At 35.7% G+C, this 20680-nt stretch overlaps 1 protein-coding gene across 1 annotated transcript in view; it reads left to right on the top strand.

Moving 5' to 3' along the window:
- The window catches only part of NAALADL2 (N-acetylated alpha-linked acidic dipeptidase like 2), a 1631204-nt gene that overhangs the window by 331306 nt on the left and 1279218 nt on the right, over nucleotides 1–20680 (top strand). Inside the window, exon 3 of the mRNA XM_013964525.2 lies at nucleotides 16948–17056. The gene's annotated coding sequence lies outside the window, so the exon portion shown is untranslated. The remainder of the gene's footprint in view (nucleotides 1–16947; nucleotides 17057–20680) is intronic.

The raw sequence follows: 20680 nt of genomic DNA, 5'->3' as shown, positions 1-20680 counted from the left end.
CAGGCAGATTCTTATCTACTGCACCACTGGGGAAGTCCAGTTAAAAGCTATTAATTAAGAATTAACCTTTTGGAAATTCACTTCTAGCTGCTGGGCTAGGTTGTATTTCTCACAGTGTGTTCATAGAGGAGTGTATTTCTAAAGATATGCTATATTCTGCCTATAGCTTATGTGCTTTCATATTTTGAAGTTGATCTTATGATAAGCAATTACATAATTCTGACATAATCCCTACAGTCTGTTTTAAACCCTTTTGAATATGTCAGTAAACAAATATTGAAATATTCATATGGCTATTTCATGTTCATATTAAAATGTATTGTGTTTTTTAGAAGAATGTTGCTATTTTGTGAATAGGCAAATAAAAGATGAAAATGTTTGAGTTCTGAACTATTAGAAATAGAGAAAAAACTCATATTTAACGCATATAATGTGAGCTTTGTAGGGATTAGGAGTATTTTTTAACAAATTGGATTTATTTAGTGCATATATTGTAAACATTCCACAAATGCTTGTGATGATATTTCATTTGTCATCTTCATGGATCTAAGGTGCTAACCTCATTATAAGTAGTTTCCACAACATTTGTGATGTTTTTGATGGAATGATAGACCTATTTTGCAGTAAATTTCCACTATGAAATTCATGGTAAAGCATATTCTATAAATGTTAGCATACATATTATATCATCTTAAGTGCTTCTTAAAATTTGTCTCCTTAAGAATCACTTGGGGAAGTTTGTTGAAAATGGGGATTTTGAAAGTTTGTTTAAAATGCAGATTCTTGGGCCCACCCATTCAGATTCTCATCCTGAAGGGTGCAGAATCTGACTTTTCACAAAATCCAGAGTTGACTTGTGCAGGTAGTTTTAGCATAGATTGAGAAGCACTACTGTCCAATATTTGAAAATAAAGTCATTTACTAGCCTAAAATACGTAATTTTTTTTCCAAGGAGCACATTGTGTCAGTTTTACCTGTTTATTCATGTTCTCTCTAAGTACTCTTCCAGTTTCACAGTCTTAGTAGGAGATATCTTTTCTGCTTTTTCTCATTTAACCACCAGTTTGTACGTATGTCTTAGGAGGAAGTTTTGGGCTTGACAAAACTATAACCTTATTCATCAGACTTTAAACTTTTAAGATTAGTCCCAGAAAACAATTAAAAACATGATTTTCTGCTTTAAGTGTTTAACTCAGTTTTAATTAGAAACCTTCCCCTTTTATCTACTTCATACCCCTTCACCTCCATTGACATTGAGACAGTCTTCAGTGGGGCACAATGAATATGCCTGCATTTGCATACTTATATTGGAAAATTCTAAGAGTAAAGATATAATTAGGAGAAGGCAATGGCACCCCACTCCAGTACTCTTGCCTGGAAAATCCCATTGGTGGAGGAGCCTGGTGGGCTGCAGTCCATGGGATCGTGAAGAGTTGGACACGACTGAGCAACTTCACTTTGACTTTTCACTTTCATGCATTGGAGAAGGAAATGGCAACCCACTCCAGTGTTCTTGCCTAGAGAATCCCAGGGACGGGGAGCCTGGTAGGCTGCCGTCTATGGGGTTGCATAGGGTTGGACACGACTGAAGCAACTCAGCAGCTGCAGCAGCAGCAAGGATATAATTAAGTTTCAAGGATTGTTCTGTAGCCAAGATTACATTTATAAACCAATTTGGAATTTCTCCTATGAGATATCTGTGAATCTAAGAGGTCAACAAGTGGAGATTTACGGTTTCAAAATGAATGTAAATGGAAGTATAAATTCGTGGGTTTTGGTTATTGTTTAGTATCAGTCAACCAGTTTTCAAGAGAATGATTCTTTGTAGAGGTGATTCCTGGGATGGTATGATGAGTAGAAGGTATGTCAACATACATATTGCTGGAACCTTTCAGAAATGTTCTGATTGAAACTGTGATGATATTGGTTGATTAGCCAGAGCCTCAGGCATAAGTATTCAGTGTAATGCCTCAATGAAGATCCTGGTTTCTGAAGCAGCATACCAGGAATGACTTGTTTTCCTTTTTTTTTCAATTATATATTTGCTTCCCTGAAACAGGTATGGTTGGATCTGTTTGAATAAAAGAACAGTGTTGAAGTTGTATTGCCTCTTGGATTATTTACCCTTTATCCTTAAACATCTCCCTCTCTTGCCCTTTGTCTTCAGCCTATTTTCTCTAATCAACCGCAATCTGACCTCTCCTTTCACTACCACACTGAAACTACTCCCACTGAATCACCAGTGACTTTTAATTGCTAAACCCAAAGGAAGATTTCCAAGTCTCACTGAGTGCTGTACCAAGTCATATAGGAAAACTGCGGTAAAGGAAAAAGGCGTGCCCCTAGATCTCCTTATTAAAATATTCTCCCATGTTCTGAAATAAGTGGAAAAAGTTACCAATTGCTCTATCAAAACAAACAAACAAAAAAAAAGCCTATATATAAGCTCCATCCTGCCCCATCTATTGGCAGACCACTGTCAGCCCCATGTACCTACTGGGGGCGGGGTGGGGGGTGGGAAGCAAAGTCTTCCGAGGTGCAGGAACTGCAGACTGTGGGCATGTACAGTAACAGAGAGCAATAGCTCAAACAACCACCCGTCTTTATTCAAAGTTGTGACATGTTGAAAAAAAGTTGTGATATTTTGTTCACCATGGATTATTTTGCATTCACTTTTACTTTTAAAGTGATTTATTTAAATATTATTTATCTTCATTACAGAATTTTTGATCTCCCTTAACTTTTTTTGCCCATGGTGAGTGCTTCATTCATCCTATTTCTCGTCCCAGCCCTGCCGGTAGTATTGGGCCCCTTTGTGAACCTGATAGTAGTATTATTCTCTCTTAAATCTGTCCTCTCTGAGTTTCTGTGACACTGCTGTCTTGTGAGTCCTTTCCTTCATCATCAGATGTTAGTTCTCAGTATCTTTCTTGGGCTCTCTTCTCCCAGCCCTTCAGTTTTTGGTGCTTTCAATGGCTGATTCTCATTGTTCTAACTGTGCCTTTGTTTATGTTCCTTCTGGCTACACTCACTGTTTCCACATTTCCACTGCCATTGCTTTTTCCCACACACATTTTTTTATGACTAAACAGTTACAATAGGCTGCTAATTAAGTTCCTCTAATCTCCACATTTGCCCCTTTCTGGTCCACAATATAGGTAGAATAATTTTTTCTAAAGTGAATATATAATTCATGTATTTATTAACTATTTATTTAATTTTTTATTTCCTGTATTTTAGAAATTGTTTTAGATTCTAGGGATAAATCAGTGAATGAAAGAAAGTCCATATTGTCCTGAAAATTATGTCTTAATTTTATTTGAATACTGTTTTGGTCTTATTTTAAATGTTGTAAGCAATTTTAGCCTACATGTATGCTTGTAGAATGGATTTGGGTGGAAAGGTTTATTTCCTCCTTTTCTCATATTTTGATTATACAATATTTGACTATTGTTACTTTTCAGTTATATATGAATTGCTAGAATCCTGGATTCTGCTTTTTAAAAGAAATACATTTTTATTTAGAATGTGGAAATCATTACCCACTGACTTGTTGGTACTTAGGATTTCCTTTCAGTCACAGAAATAAAGGATGATATAATAATTACCATTTTCCTTTACTCATTATTTCTGTGTTTTATACATATTGTTAATTATATTCTAAGTCTTAGAGCATATGTGCTGCCATAGTCTTTAAACAATTGTAATTGAGTCTGGTGACCTGTTTTGTTTAACTCACACTATATGTGGGTTTCTTTAATTTTATTCAGTTGTTCTTAAATAAATAGACTTGTTTTTACTTTATTCAATTTTTAAAGAATGAATACACTTTGTTTTCACAGCAATTTTAGGCTCACAGCAAAAGTGAACAGAAAGCAGAGAGTTCCCATGAATCCTTTCACCACAGGGACAATGTGCAGCCCTTCTGAACATCAACATTCCACCCCAGTGTGTTACAATTGATAAACCAACATTGATACATCATAATCAACAGTTTGCATTAGGGTTAACATGTTTGTGTTGTTCTACTGATTTAACAAAGGTATCATGTCATGCGTCCACAACTTCATATCATACAAAATAGTTTCCCTGCTCAAAAATCCTCTGAGCTCCACCTGTTCGTCCTTACTTCCCACTAAACCCTTGATGATCACTGATCTTTATACTGTTTCGATGGTTTTGCATTTTGCAGAATGTCTTATAGTTGAAATCATACAATGTGTAGCTTTCAGATTATCTTCTTTCACTTGGTGATATGTATAGTTTATTATATATTGTTGTGGCTTTATACTTCATTTATTTTCAGGGCTGAATGAAATTCCATTGGCTGGATATACCATTATTTACATCTATTTATCTATTGAAGGACATCTTAGTTGCTTCCAAGTTTTGACAGTTATGAATTAAACTGCTATGAATATCTGTGTGCACGTCTTTGTGTGGACATGTTTTTTACTCATTTGAGTAAATACCAAAGAGTGCAATGTTGGGTCATATTGTAAGAGTCTGTTTAGTTTTGTAAGAAACTACCAAACTTCTTCCAAAGTGGCTGTACCATTTTGCATTCCACCTGGAAATTAATGAAAGGTCCTGTTGCCCCATATCTTCATTAGTATTGTTGGTGTTTGGATTTTGCCATTCTAATTGATAGGCTCAATAAAGGACAGAAATGGTATGGACCTAACAGAAGCAGAAGATATTAAGAAGAGGTGGTAAGAATAGACAGAAGAACTGTACAAAAAAGATCTTCAAGACCAAGATAATCATGATGGTGTAATCACACACCTAGAGCCAGACATCCTGGAATGTGAAGTCAAGTGGGCCTTAGAAAGAATCACTACGAACAAAGCTAGTGGAGGTGATGGAATTCCAGTTGAGCTGTTTCAAATCCTGAAAGATGATTCTGTGAAAGTGCTGCACTCAGTATGCCAGCAAATTTGGAAAACTCAGCAGTGGTCACAGGACTGGAAAAGGTCAGTTTTCATTCCAATCCCAAAGAAAGGCAATGCCAAAGAATGCTCAAACTACCACACAATTGCACTCATCTCACACGCTAGTAAAGTAATGCTCAAAATTCTCCAAGCCAGACTTCAGCAATACGTGAATCATGAACTTCCAGATGTTCAAGCTGGTTTTAAAAAAGGCAGAGGAACCAGAGATCAAATTGCCAACATCTGCTGGATCATGGAAAAAGCAAGAGAGTTCCAGAAAAACATCTACTTCTGCTTTATTGACTATGCCAAAGCCTTTGACTGTGTGGATCACAAGAAATTGTGGAAAACTCTGAAAGAGATGGGAATACCAGACCACCTGACCTGCCTCTTGAGAAACTTATATGCAGGTCAGGAAGCAACAGTTAGAACTGGACATGGAACAACAGACTGGTTCCAAATAGGAAAAGGAGTACGTCAAGGCTGTATATTGTCACCTTGTTTATTTAACTTCTATGCAGATTACATCACGAGAAACGCTGGGCTGGATGAAGCACAAGCTGAAATCAAGATTGCCGGGAGAAATATCAATAACCTCAGATATGCAGATGACACCACCCTTATGGCAGAAAGTGAAGAGGAACTAAAAAGCCTCTTGATGAAAGTGAAAGAGGAGAGTGAAAACGTTGGCTTAAAGCTCAACATTCAGAAAACTAAGATCATGGCATCCGGCCCCATCACTTCATGGGAAATAGTTGGGAAAACAGTGGAAACAGTGTCAGACTTTATCTTTTTGGGCTCTAAAATCACTGCAGATGGTGACTTCAGCCATGAAATTAAAAGACGCTTACTCCTTGGAAGGAAAGTTATGACCAACCTAGATAGCATGTTGAAAAGCAGAGACATTACTTTGCCATCAAAGGTCCATCTAGCCAGGGCTATGGTTTTTCCAGTGGTCATATATGGATGTGATAGTTGGACTGTGAAGAAAGCTGAGCACCAAAGAATTGGTGCTTTTGAACTGTGGTGTTGGAGAAGACTCTTGAGAGTCCCTTGGACTACAAGGAGATCCAACCGGTCCATTCTGAAGGAGATCAACCCTGGGATTTCTTTGGAAGGAATGATGCTGAAGCTGAAATTCACCTCATGTGAAGAGTTGACTCACTGGAAAATATTCTGATGCTGGGAGGGATTGATGGCAGGAGGAGAAGAGGACGACAGAGGATGAGATGGCTGGATGGCATCACTGACTTGATGGACGTGAGTCTTGACGAACTCCAGTAGTTGGTGATGGACAGGGAGGCCTGATGTGCTGCGATTCATGGGGTCGCAAGGAATCAGACACGACTGAGCGACTGAACTGAATAGGTATATAGTGGTATCTCATTGTTTTAATTTGCAATTCCCTAATGATGCATGATATTGTACATCTTTTCCTATGCTTATCTCCACCTGTATGTATATCTTCTATGGAAAGTGGCTGCTCAGATCTTTTGCCCATTTTTTAATTGGGCCATTCATTTTCTTATTATTGAATTTTAAGGATTTTTTTGTCATTTTGATTAAAAGATCTTTTGTGGCTGTCTTTTCATTCTCTTGACAGTGGCATTCATGGAGTGGAAGATTTTTATGAAGTCCAACTTATTATATCTGTTCTAATGGGTCGTGCTGTTAGTGTTGTATCTAAAAAGTCACTGCCAAACCTAGGTTATCTAGATTTTCTTCTATGTTCTAGGAGTTTCATATTATGCATTTTACATTCAGGTCTATGATTTGAGTTTTTTGAAGATTCTAACTTCTGTTTCTCTATTTTTGGGCATCTAATTGTCCCAATACCATTTGCAAAAAGGCTATCATTTCTTAATTGATTGCCTCTGCTCCTTCATCAGAGATCAGTTGATTATATTTTTGTGAATCTATTTCTGGGCTCTTTATTTTGTTCCATTGATCTATTCATTTATTCTTTCACCAATAACGCAGTCTAGAATTGATGCTTTTGAATTGTGGTGTTGGAGAAGACTCTTGAGAGTCACTTGGACTGCAAGGAAATCCAACCAGTCCATCCTAAAGGAGGTCAGTCTTGGGTGTTCATTGGAAGGACTGATGTTGAAGCTGAAAGTCCAATACTTTGGCCACTTGATGCAAAGAACTGATTCATTTGAAAAGACCCTGATTCTTTAAAAGATTGAGGGCAGGAGGGGAGGGGGATGACAGAAGATGAGATGGTTGGATGGCATCACCGTCCAAATGGACATGGGTTTGGGTGGACTCCGGGAGTTGGTAATGGACAGGGAGGCCTGGCGTGCTGAGGTTCATGGGGTTGCAATGAGTTGGACACAACTGAGTGACTGAATTGAACTGAACTGAACTGAATTTACTATAGCTTTATTATAAGTCTTGAATTCAGATAGCATCTGTCCTCAGACTTTGTTCTTCCTTAATATTATGTTGACTTTTCTCTTTTATATTTCAATATGAACTTTAGAATCAGTTTGTCAATATCCATACAAAAATTTGCTGGAATTTTGGTTAGGATTACATAAAATCTCTAGATCAAGTTGAGAAGAACTGATATTTTGATAATATTAAATCTGCTATCAATAAATGTGAAATATCTCTCTATTTAGTTTTTTAATTTTGTTCATCAGAGTATTATAGTTGTCATATTATAGATCTCATACATATCCATGTCTTTAATTTGAGGTATATAATATAAATAATATTGTGTTAATTCCAAACTTCTCATGTTTATCACTGGTATTCATATATTTAGGAAAGCAATTGACTTTTCTATATTCACCTTGTACATGAACTTTTATATAATTGCTTATTAGTTTCATGAGTTTTGGTTGACTTTTTCAGATTTTATCCATAGCCAATCATATCATCTGTGAACAGTTTTACATATTTCTTCCCACTCTGCATACTTGTTTTACCTGTTATTTTCCTTCCCTTTCTCATTGCATTATCTAGTACCTCCAGTATGATGTTGAAAAGGATAATGAGAGGGGACATCCTTGCTTTGTTCTTGATCATAGCTGGATAGCATCTAGTTTCTCATCATTAAGTATGATGTTAGTTGTAGGATTTTTTAGATATTCTTTGTCAAATTGAATAGGTTCTCAAGAATTCACCTGCAATGTGGGAGACCTGTGTTCAATCCCTGGGTTGGGAAGATCCCCTGGAGAAGGGAAAGGCTACCCATTCCAGTATTCTGGCCTGGAAAATTCTATGGACTGTATAGTCCATGAGGTCGCAAAGAGTTGGACTCAACTGAGTGAATTTCACTTTCACTTTTATGTACTTTTAATTTGTTGAGAGGTTTCTCATAGATTAATTTTGAATTTTGTCCAATAATTTTTCTTCATCTTTTGATGTGATCATGTAATTTTACTTCCTAGACTGTTGATGTGATAGAGTGCATAACTGGTTTTTAAATGTTGAACCAGCCTTGTATATCTGAAATAAATTCTACTTGATCATGTTGTATGATTATTTACTATACAATATATTTTTAAAAATATGTTTGTAAAAAACATTTAAAAATTGAGACATTCCCGACATTTATTTTGGTCATATTTGAAGAAGACCTGATATTCCTGGACTTATCATCTGACATGGCAACAGTCTTTGTAACTATTTAATATTTTATGTCCAGATACTTCATTAATTTATGTTACCTGCCTCCAATGGTCTTAAACATCCTCCTCCCTTGGAGATGGTTGGGGATGCTCCAAGTTACTTGATCTCTATGTTGCCTAAACCTTTGCATATTGTTGAAACTTTTCATTCCTTTCCACTTGGGACCCTATTTTCTTCTCGTGTTATTTCCACTATTTTTTTTTTTTTTTACATGCCTCCTTCATGGATCTTCCTTTTATCCCTTTTTAAAAGTTGGCTCTTCTCTCTTTGGCCCTTTTCTCTATATATGCTCAAGAGTAGGTGATCATCCATACTCTGTTTTTCAGGTCCTAGAATCCCTGCTATCTCCTTCTTCCCAGATTACTTGCTTCCATTATTATTTATGTTTTTATTGGTCTCAAGGAGCCATAGGAAACAATAAAGAATACGAATAATGACTTGTCACAGGCTTTAAAGGGAATTGTGAGTCACAAATTTGAAATGCCAGTGATAGATGGAAGGAAGGGATGAAAAAGAATATATATCATAGAAACATATTGACTGTCTAGAAATGTATTCAGTTTATTTTTGCTATTCTAGTCATAGTTTTAACTGACAGGGAAACAGATGAAATCCCAAAGACTCCTATTTAACACTGTAAGATTGTCCTAAAATTAAATGTAGTCATAGAGACCAGCTTTGCCAGGAAAGAGGAAATGCTCTTTAGATTTTTTCATTATTATAGGATGATGATGAGATGTCTATATCTATTAATATCTGTTTCTATCTCTATCTGTCTAGCTATAATAGCAGGCTATTATAGCACCTATACTGTGGAATATTATTTGGTAATAAAAAGGAATAGAGTACTGATATATGCTATGATGAACCTTAAAACTATTATGTTAAGTAAAAGGCATCAGAAAGCAAAGGTCACATGTTGTATGATTAAAGCGTCACAATCCATAGAGACAAAAAGACAATCAATGGTTGCCTGGGATTGGGAGTGGGGATTGACTGCAAATGGGCACAAGGAAAATTTCCAATATAAACAGAAGTGTTCTAAAACTGGGCTATGATGATGATTACATTCTTGTGTAAATTTACTAAAAATCACTGAGTTATCTACATTAGATGTATTGTATCAATTATATCCCAGTAAAGCTTCTTAAATAACAGGACCTATTTTTTTTTTCTATGCATTTATTAGTCACAGTGAGGCTAAATAAGGTGCACCAGTACACACAGCTAATAGATATGAGGACTAGAATTTGAACACAAATAGTCTCTCTCCAGGGCACTTAACAGCATTTTTCATAAATTACCAGATTTTTAATCCTTGATATAATGTTGTGAGATGATATAACTATATACTTTTCTCATTTTTCAAATGAAGAAATGAACCTGTGTTAAATAACTTGCCCAAATTATTGCTCATGGTTTAGCTGGAAATGAAATCCAGAGAGATTCATTTATGGTTCGATGGCATCACTGACTCGATGGACATGAGTTTGAGCAAGCTCTGGGAGTTGGTGATGAACAGGGAATCCTGGCATGTTCAGTCCATGGGGTTGCAAAGAGATGGACATGACTGAGCAACTGAACTGAACTGACATAACTTGCATCTGTAATTCTTTTGAGTTAATTGAGCAGGCAGCAATATCTCTGAAGCCACAAATTTGTATTTTTTTTTTGTTTGTTTTAAGAGTATAGAGTTTCTTTCTTTTTTTTTTATTTTTTATTTTTTTTAAATTTTAAAATCTTTAATTCTTACATGCGTTCCCAAACATGAACCCCCCTCCCACCTCCCTCCCCATAACACCTCTCTGGGTCATCCCCATGCACCAGCTCCAAGCATGCTGTATCCTGCATCAGACATAGACTGGCAATTCAATTCTTACATGATAGTATACATGTTAGCATTTATATGACAAACAGCTGTTAGGAATGGTGGCATTGTAAGTATGAAATCCAGAAAGACAAAGTACCTTAGAGTTTTACTGATAACTTTTTGGGCTACCTGACTTGGATCAAGAACTTGACATCCAGCACAAAGCCTAGCAGCCTAAGGCTAAGTAACCATCCAATTACTGACAAGTGATCTGGAAGGAAGAGTCAGGTTTCTTTTACTTTGGGGGAAAATAACCACTTACTCCTTAGTCAGTCTTATGAAGGAACTGACTGATTTTTAATAAGCCTTCATCTCCAGGACATAAACCCTTGAAGAAACAATCTCCAGAGCGGAGGTGTTCACTTATTCATTTAGTATTTATTGATTACCAACTCTGGTGTTACGTATTGTACTGGGGCATTGCTAGTAATTAAATATGGTTTTAACTATACTAATTTATAAATGAATATACTATCTTTTAATAGAACTTTTCCTTGAAATTAGTATTTTTAGTGAAATATTCAACAGTAATTTTTATTTCTTATTTATTTTATCTTATCTTTCTCTTATTTTGAAAAAATAAAAACTGTACAAATTAATATGGTATAATAGTAAGAATAATCTTCAGAGCATTTTCATAGCCTCACAGTTTTTTAATGTGTGTAAAATCATGACAGACATGCAAAAGATCTATCTTAAGAGTAAAAGAAAAAAAATAGTTCATTTAGTGCGCCTTACAATCATTCCCTATGAATAATTCCCTATAGTATTTTGGCAAAATGGGCCCTTATCTAATTTTAAATAACTCAATTGAAGACATTTCAACTGAAGGTTGATTCTAGAGGCTAATGGACTTGCTGTGAAAGGTTTCTAATATTTAGCCTAATTTTCCACTCCTTAAAATTTTAGAGCACTATTCCTAATTGCTTTCTATCACCCACTCCCCCTCTGCTGCTTCCTGTTTAATGCTGGTTATGACTTGCTGTCTTTTTAGGTAGGTATTAGGTCTCCCCACTGTGAATTATTTCTGAATGAAGCATAGTTTCAATCTTTACACAAGCTGATAGTTCCTATATGGAGATAACTATACATTTTTCCTCTTTGAATTGAACTGTGTTATATGTAAGAGTGGGCTTCCTTAGTAGCTCAGTGGTAAAGAATCACCTCCAATGCAGGGTTTGTAAGAGACCCATATTTGGTCCCTGGGTTGGGAAGATCCCCTGGAGAAGCACATAGCATTCCACTCCAGTATTCTTGCCTAGAGAATCCCATGGACAGAGGAGCCTGGTGGCCTATGGTCCATAGGGTTGCAAAGAGTCGGACAGGACAAAGTCACTGAGCATGCACTCATACCTAAGGGTCCCAAATCAACCCTTGATTTAAATGTGTGAATTTTAAGTCTTAAATCAGTCTAACAGATCATCTGAACCATCATCAATCACTTACTGAATTCATAGGTATGAAATCCAGGCTCATATTTCCCAATTTCATATTACACAGAGGATAGGAATGCTTTTCCTATTTTCCATAGATAGTTGTCAAAATAGAAGCATGCTTTAATAGACATTGAATAAAATGCTTACATAGATTTTAGGCATATGCAATCTGTGTGCCATTTATCAAAAAAGAAATAATGGTTATACTGTTGTGGGGAAGCATAATGATTTTTTATGACTAGGAAATAATTTGAACTTTCTAGAGGCTATCAGTCAATAGTTTATTTGTATTGATTGACATGTTTCTTTTAACCTTTATATAGAGACTCTGAAATAGGTTAAATAATTTTACGGTTGTTTCTTGAAATAGCTGCTGAGCTTTTAGCATTAAATATAAAATATTGTGACAAGGGTCTTTGCAGAAAAAAAACTTTATTACACTTATCTCTTATCTATCAATATGTTGCCATTATTTTTATAGATTGTGACCCTGTCATATCATAGCTATAGCTGCTAGTGCTAATCTGTATTTTGGAGAGAAATGATGAAAAAGGGGGTTTTACTGTAAAGTTAAATATTAGTTCATGCAAACTGTATATATTATATAATGCAATTAATATATATTTTTCCAGAGCAAATACTAGCTAGTTACTATCTTCTAGAAGGCTTGATAGTGATTATTCCTTATTGCTACCCACACAGTATCACAGAACATTCTATCTGGCCACATTTGAGTCTTAGCACTGGGGATATGCATGTTAGAACAAATCCTTGATTAACAGAGTTTCCAGCTGAGCTGCAGTCCACTTCTCTTGTATCCCTGCTGAGAATCATTGAGCAGAGGTTTGTCTTGACAGGCAGTCCTATAAAAACTGGAGCTTATCTGCTATATCGCTTTGATATTTCTATCTATTTTTGAATAGATTTTACACTTTGGCACTTGGTATATTGTTTTTCCTTTGGATATATAGCTGGTGGCTGTATTAGCATTTACTGAAAGTGCTGTAGCAATTCCCACATCAAAGTAATCCTGTTCCTTAGTGTTCTTTCAGAGTAAACCCAAAGCGTTACATTTTAGGGCAGATGAAACATAACTGATATCTTTTCACCACTTAAAATCTGTATCCAGGGGTAGCAGTTGAAGAAACTGGATCTGCCATAGCCAGGCCACGTCATTATGGTGAGGTGTTAATAAATGCTTCTTTCCCCATGGACTGTAGCCCACCAGGCTCCTCTGTCCTAGGATTCTGGAGTGGGTTGCCATTGCCTTCTCCAGGAGATCTTCATGACCCAGGGATTGACTCTGGGTCCCCTGCATGTCAGGAAGATTCTTTACCAGGTGAGCCACCAGGGAAACCTTATCTAGTTTGCTGCTGCTGCTAAGTTGCTTCAGTCGTGTCCGACTCTCTGCGACCCCATAGACGGCAGCCCACCAGGCTCCCCCATCCCTGGGATTCTCCAGGCAAGAACACTGGGGTGGGTTGCCACTGCCTTCTCTGCTTATCTAGCTTAGTAGTTCTCAAATTTTAGTGTATATTTGAATTGCTTGAGGAGTTGGCAAAATCACAGATTGCTGGTCCCCATCTCAGAATTTCTGACCTGTTGTCTGGGATGAGATGTGAGACTTTGCATTTCTAACAAGTTTCCGGATAATGTCAGTGCAACTGGTTCAGGGACCAATATTTAATAACTGGATTATAGAGAGTTGTCTTACCACAATGGTTAAGGCTGTGAATGGCTTAGATATCATCTTGGGCCCATGCTAAAAAACCACTGAGCTAATACATTGATTGGCATACTTATGAAGGACCAGATAATAAATATTTTAGGTTTGAGGTCCAGACAGTCCCTGTCGCAACTACTCAGTGCTGCTATTATAGCAGGAAAGCCGCTACAGACAATACATAGATGAATGGATGTGGCCGTCTTCCAGTGAAATTTTATTTATGAAAACAGATAGCAGGCTGAATTTAGCTCCTGACCTATAGTTTGCTGATCCCTGATCTGTTTCATCCACAAGGGACTTGTGCCTTTCCCAGCTCATGAATCATCTGTATCCTCTGTACTAGTCAGCAACTATGTGCCCAACTTTGAGCCAGGAGCTGTGGGGGGATATCTAGGAAGTATAAATCTGTTTTTCCTACTCTCCTTCAAAAGATTAGAGTTCATTGTTGCATCCATCCTTAAAAAAATTAGAAATTAAATGCCTAGACTAGAATAGATTTCATGATACATGTAAATATTGGAGAACAAATAGAAACTAAGCAAAAGAGAGCAAAATAAATGTCTTAGAAAGGAAGGTCAGCACAAGAAAAGACATGGAAGGAATACTCAGTGTGTTCTTCCAGCAGGCTGTGAGGAGATCTGTGATGTGAAAAGTATTAGAAATGCTGAGTCACAGATGCCATTTAATTAACTCTTGTACATACTCCATATATTGCCACAGTGATAGGTCCTGGGGGCACAGCTAACTAAGGCATAGTCCTTGATGTCAAGAATCTCAGATGTGGATCAAGACATTAAAAAATCCAAAATTCACATATAATACTTGAAGATTATATGCTTATTTCATGATGAATTTTCAATTGATGTTAAACTGACAATAAAATTTAGGTGATTGACAATAGGGGATTTTTGTTAGTTCTTTATCAGTAGAATCAAGAAGAAAACTGTTTTATGAAGTCATCCTTTATAATCTCCTAGTAAAATGACAACCTGAAAAAGGATGGTTGTTAGTGATATATTAATCCCAGAGAAAGTTTTCTAAATTGGAAAAGAATGTGTATTATGTTGCTCTTTTGTTTGTTTTTATATACTGTGATTAAGAAAACCCAAAATTAGAGTATTAATATGTTTTCATCAAGCCATAAAAACTAAAGACAGTTTCCAAAGAGTTGTGCCATTTTGTCTTTCACAGTGTATATCATTTAAAAGACTCTGTATAGAGGAAAAATTCTCCATTAATAAGTGGGGGTTTTTATTTCTGAGATTTTATTCCCAAAATATTGGAAATAGGGTCTGAATGGAGTCTATTATCAAATAAAATGTCTGGTGGGAGCTGATGGTCAGTGCTGGTGAGAGTATTTGAGTGAGAATCTCCAGGCTTCCTTCTTGTTCCAATATTCTGACTTTAGGTAATATTTGAAACGTCCGCAAGGAACTAATTCAGGCAAGTTTCTCTAAGAATGTGAGAAAATCACATCTTGAATAATGCATTTCAATAGATGAAATGAGAGTTCATTTCATTTAGTAAACATAACATTGAATCTGGGGTTAGGAAAAGCAAGGGGGATTGATTGAAAGCATTATTTTAGACAAAATGACATGACTTTTCAGCTATCTAGCCCATCCTATACAGTTTAATTTTTAATCAAATGCGGGGATGCAGATGGCAGTTTGCCATCTTATCTAGTTAGATGCTGAGAGGATTAGAAGGAAAAGTCCCGTGTGACTTGGAATTCCTGTGCTTTGTAGCTTGACTTAAGTCTTTTTGTAAGCATGCCTATACCATTTTTATTATGACTCCTTCATTTTCAATGGTGAGGGATAGTAGAAGTTTACGGTGGTACTAAGACAATGATTATTTCTTGTGCAGCCATGCCCATAAATGGAATCTTGAGGTCCTTTTAAATAAAAGTTGAGAATTAATCAATTAAGTGGCCTTCAGTCCTCCCCACTGGACAACCCTTTTATGCACCACAAATGAGATATTCTAAAATGTCCTGACCTATATGTATGAGTGTGTGTATATGTCTATATAGATGATGTATGTCACTAAAACTGAGCCAAGAACTTTATTTGATAATAGGTGAGTTTAGAAATCTTATCATTTTTGTATTAAAAAAAGTTTTGTTACTCTTATCAAGAGGCTTTGAAATTTATGAGAAAAGAAAAGAAAGTTGGAAGAGGCTTCCAAATTGGATGAATCTATGGGATCTACCTTAAGTAATTTTTCTCTGAAAGCAGAAGAAATTTAAGATAAAAATGAAGAAATATTATTTTATTCTATATTTTGGAAGTTTAGTACTTTATGACCCATTGTTTCCTATTACAAAAAGCTTAAGGCAGATGTGAAATTTTCAAGTGAGGGAGAAATAATTAGGAGAGCAAAAAGAAAATGAAGTAACCCAATGATGGGGCAAGATCTTTTTTCCCTAGTCAGAAGTTTATGCAATGCTGCAAGTTGATCTTGGCTGAAGAAAATGATAGCTTATTTTGGGGGACTAATTTTAAAAAGGTGATGAAAACATAGGGTAGCTTTCAGATGTTTCAAAGCTAAGATGAAAATAAAAAATTAAGAGGGGAAGTAAAAAAAATAAGTGGTTCTATAATTATGAAATTATTACTTAATATCAAAGTCTATAAATATAAAATGCAGAATAGCATTTGAAGATATAAAATAACAGGGACAGAGTGCCAATATCCTAAAATACTACAAAATAGCAATTAATTATTGAGCACCTAGTACATGTGAGGAAATGTGCTCACCGTGTTATTATGTACAATGTCTCCAATTCTCACAATCATTCTTCACCTGTTTTTATCCCAAATTTAAATTAATATTTAAACAATAACATCATTTACCATGTCACAGAGGTGTTCAACAGAAGAACCAGGTTTTCATTCCTAGATGTGTTCTTTCTACTATGTATTTCTTCCTTTGGTTAATCCCTTCTTTCAATAGACATAAATCACCATGTCCAGTTACGTGTCTTCTGCTTTATTTTTTATTGTGTTTAGTAGTGCATGGTGCAAGATAACTTAGGCTAGCTAAATTAAGGTATATATATAAACACTTGAAAATGAGAGAAAGATAAGAAAATATTTGTATGTTTGTGTATATGTTTGTTCTTGAAATAAAATACTATGATTAAAAATTAATGTCTATTTGTACATTATTGACTTCTAAAAAGTATGAAGAATTTCAGGCTACTTACCCTAAAAAGAACTGATAATATAGTTCTGAAAAGCATTAACTAAAGAATAAAATTCAAAAGCCAACTGATAGATTATCTAATACAACTCCCAATGTAAATTGATCATCTTCATTTTTCTAATTTATGAACAGGAAATGAGTTTTGACTCTTAAGCACCTGGATGAAGAGCCCTCTGTTCAGCTTGTCAGAGTCCTGTGACCTACAAAGACCCTCTGGTTGCACTAGGATCATTTGATTGAAGTAAGATCTAATTGTTTTAATTAGAATATGACTTTTACTGTTGAATCAACTTTTATAAGATGACTTGGCATACGTCTATAATGTGCCAATAGCTGCTAATTTTGAAAAAAAGAGAAGAATGTGAGCATTATTCTGTGACAAAATCTTATGTATTCCAATTTCTATTCATCTTTTATTTCATGGAATTGAGCCCATTTGGGGGAAAGCACTATCTAAATAATTTCTGTGTGGCAATAAAAATTGGTACAATTTCCTTGCCTTTGAGGTATCAATTGATTTTTATACAATTGTAATTTCATTGTAAGTAATCAAATTATTCTCTTTTTTAACTTAAGTTGATTCAGTATTTTATTTTAAAATCATGACAGCAGTGCAGTTTATCTCATGATATGGCATGTTTTTTGCTTTTCCTGTTTATTCCAAGTTTATATAGGTCTGATGACCTTGTGGGACATCAATTTATATATGGCCACATGTAGACTGTGCACTTATATTTAGGCATTAGAGTATAAAGACAGATTTTAAAGACTGTTTATAGTTCTTCCTGGAGAACTCCTATTTTGAGCAGATGATGCTAGTGTATGATTGAAATACTTTTTTTCTGTAAAACAATTGCTACAATCAATGTTCCACTGCTGGTTCAAGCTTACTATGTAGAAAACTTTAAATGACATGGATGTTGCAAAGGTTCATAAAACAGCACAGAACCAACAGTTTGGAAATCTGAGGTGATCCAGCATGACCTTCAAGATAGGTAAGGAATTGGCATGAACCGCTTTAACCTTTTGACTGTTCTCTAGGTTCTGAAATGAAGGAGATAGATTAAACAAAGAAAGGTAGCAAATTCTTGAGCCTTGAAGATAAAGCATGTAATGTATTAATATGAATTGAATGGAGTGGCTGGATGTGAGACAGTAGGGAATGATGAGTCTATAGGGAGAGAGAGGCTGTGTCTGAAAGCTGTTCAGGTTCAAGTATTGTAAAGCTGGACAAACAAGTAAATCATGTGGGGTGAGGAAGGGTGAAGCAGAAAGAGGATTGAACTTGACTACTGGATTGAATAAATTCTAAGGTCATTTCCAACTCAATCTATGTTTGTAAAATTTTGTTGCTATGCAAAACACAATATTGCCTAGCCTCTATTGAGCTCTGTGTTTATTCCTTTTTAAGTAATTAAAAATAAATAAGTGAAATAAAATTGAATAGTTTTGGTTTAAATTTCCCTTTGGATTATACATTAGTATCAGTGGGAAAGGTGATTTTTGACCATGATAATTCATCAGTTTAATATTTTATTGTGAGGGATTTTTTAAAATTCTTTATTGTCCTGGAATGAGAACTTTGAATCCAGTACTATAATATAAGCATAAAACATATTTTGTAAATTACCAGTTTAGTAGCTTCTCTCTTTATGAGTATTTTCACTGAAAAAATCATGTGAACAACTAAAGGAGAGAAATACCACCTGTTTGGGACTAGTTGGATGATTTTTTTAAGAAGTATTTTAAAGTCCTAATGTCTTTTGATTCATGTTTTAACTAATATTTTAAAACATATTTTATATGGAAAAATAATCATTGTAGTTTAAATAAGTATACTTTATAATATAAAATTCTTGTTTCATCAGTTTTGCTTTGCATTTTTTTTCATTTTTACAACCATGTTATATATTTCTCTGACCACATTTAAACCCATATTTTAGTTGAGATAAGTACATTTTATCAGATGCTAATGGTAATTACACTACAAGCCTAGTAGAAAAAGGGAAGTGGGCCAAGTCAATATATTCTGGGAGTCTTATCTAGTCTCTGTGGCACAATTCAAATCAGAATACATGTCTGCAAGAAAACTGAACTCGTGACTGTGGGGAGCTGTGTGTGTTATCCTAGTGTCAAAGGGAAAATTAGAGGGAACTGGGGTTTTAATGCATTTAGTTGAGCCCTCTCAACAGCTTCTTCTTTCTTAGTTACTTGCATAGTTTTTAATTTAATAATCATGTGCATTTGTAGAAGTATGCAAGTTACTTCAGGTATGATCATTTTGAGAATGGCTATATTGCTTGAGACATGAGATCTTTGAGATAATTTTTTCACTTGTTAGTAGAAACTGCTCCCATGTTAAGATATGTAATTTTTATATAATATTTTAAAAGGCTTTTGATGCCCTTTGATTGTTGTTATTGTTCAGTTAAGTCGTGTCTGACTCTGTGACCCCATGAACTGCAGTGTGCTAGGCTTTCATGTCCTTTGCCATCTCCTGGAATGTACTCAAACTCATGTCCATTGAGTCAGTGATGCCATCCAACCATTTCATCCTTTGGTGTCCCCTTCTCCTCCTGCCTTCAATCTTTCCCAGCATCAGGGTCTTCTCTAATGAGTTGGCTCTTTGCATCAGGTGGCCAAAGCATTGGAGCTTCAGCTTTAGCATCAATCTTTCTGACGAATATGCAGGGTTGATTTCCTTTAGGGTTGACTGGTTTGTGTACTTGATGCACAGTGAAGCCAAACACTCTGAAATGTCAGAGTCTGGAGCAGAGAGAGATTTATTACAGGGCCATACAAGGAGAACTGGTGGCTTGTGCTCAAAGAACACTGAACTCCCAGAAGAGTTTCAGCAAAGCATTTTTAAAAGTCCAGTCAGGATGGCAGAGGGTAGGGGGAGCGTGTTACAGAGTATGTGATCAGTTCTTGCACAGTTCTCTGATTGGTTGATGGTGATCAGTCCTTAGACATTGCCAAAATGTCTGTGGGCTACGTACTCTTGAACATCAAGTAGTTAATTTCTTTCACTTTGCATTAGCTATCTGAAAAAATTTAGGAAATATGTATGAGATATTGTTATCTGGGTACTTCAGAGAGGCCGTAGCAGAGACACAGGGAGGGGTCTATCCCTAGAAGAACTCATAGAGTCCTACTCAGTTCCACTTTCATATTAGATGCCGTAGTCCAACCATCTTGTCATGTAATGTATTTTCTGTCTATTTCTTTGATAACTGAAAGACTTGCATATTAGTGCCCAGACTGATCAGAACTGGTTAGATCTGTTCCTTGACTGGCCCATTACATCTGACATTAGCAAAAAGCATTAGCTCTTTTTTTCAAACATACTTGATGTCCTCTGAAGGCTGCATATATTGTGGAAAATAAAATAAGCAAACAAGTGAAAATGTCAGCAGATAAAATATAAAACAACCTATATGGAGGTTTCTAATAATGTTATTTTATTGTCTTATAGAGGCATTTTGTAAAAAAAAAAAAAAAAATTACCAGTGTGAGCAAGCATTTTTGTTTCATACTCTTTCAGGAATAAATTCATGTGTGTTTATTTTCAGTGCTTTAGTAACACAGAGAGTTATGACCAACCTAGACAGCATATTAAAAAGCAGAGACATTACTTTGCCAACAAAGGTCCATCTAGTCAAGGCTATGGTTTTTCCAGTGGTCATGTATGGATGTGAGAGTTGGACTATAAAGAAAGCTGAGCGCCGAAGAATTGATGCTTTTGAACTGTGGTGTTGGAGAAGACTCTTGAGAGTCCCTTGGATTGCAAGGAGATCCAACCAGTCCATCCTAAAGGAGATCAGTCCTAGGTGTTCATTGGAAGGACTGATGTTGAAGCTGAAAC

This window comes from Capra hircus, chromosome 1 (assembly GCF_001704415.2).
Source record: "Capra hircus breed San Clemente chromosome 1, ASM170441v1, whole genome shotgun sequence".
Taxonomy (NCBI): domain Eukaryota; kingdom Metazoa; phylum Chordata; class Mammalia; order Artiodactyla; family Bovidae; genus Capra; species Capra hircus.
The sequence above is the reverse complement of the archived record's forward strand: the minus strand, read 5'-3'. Positions and strand labels throughout refer to the sequence as shown.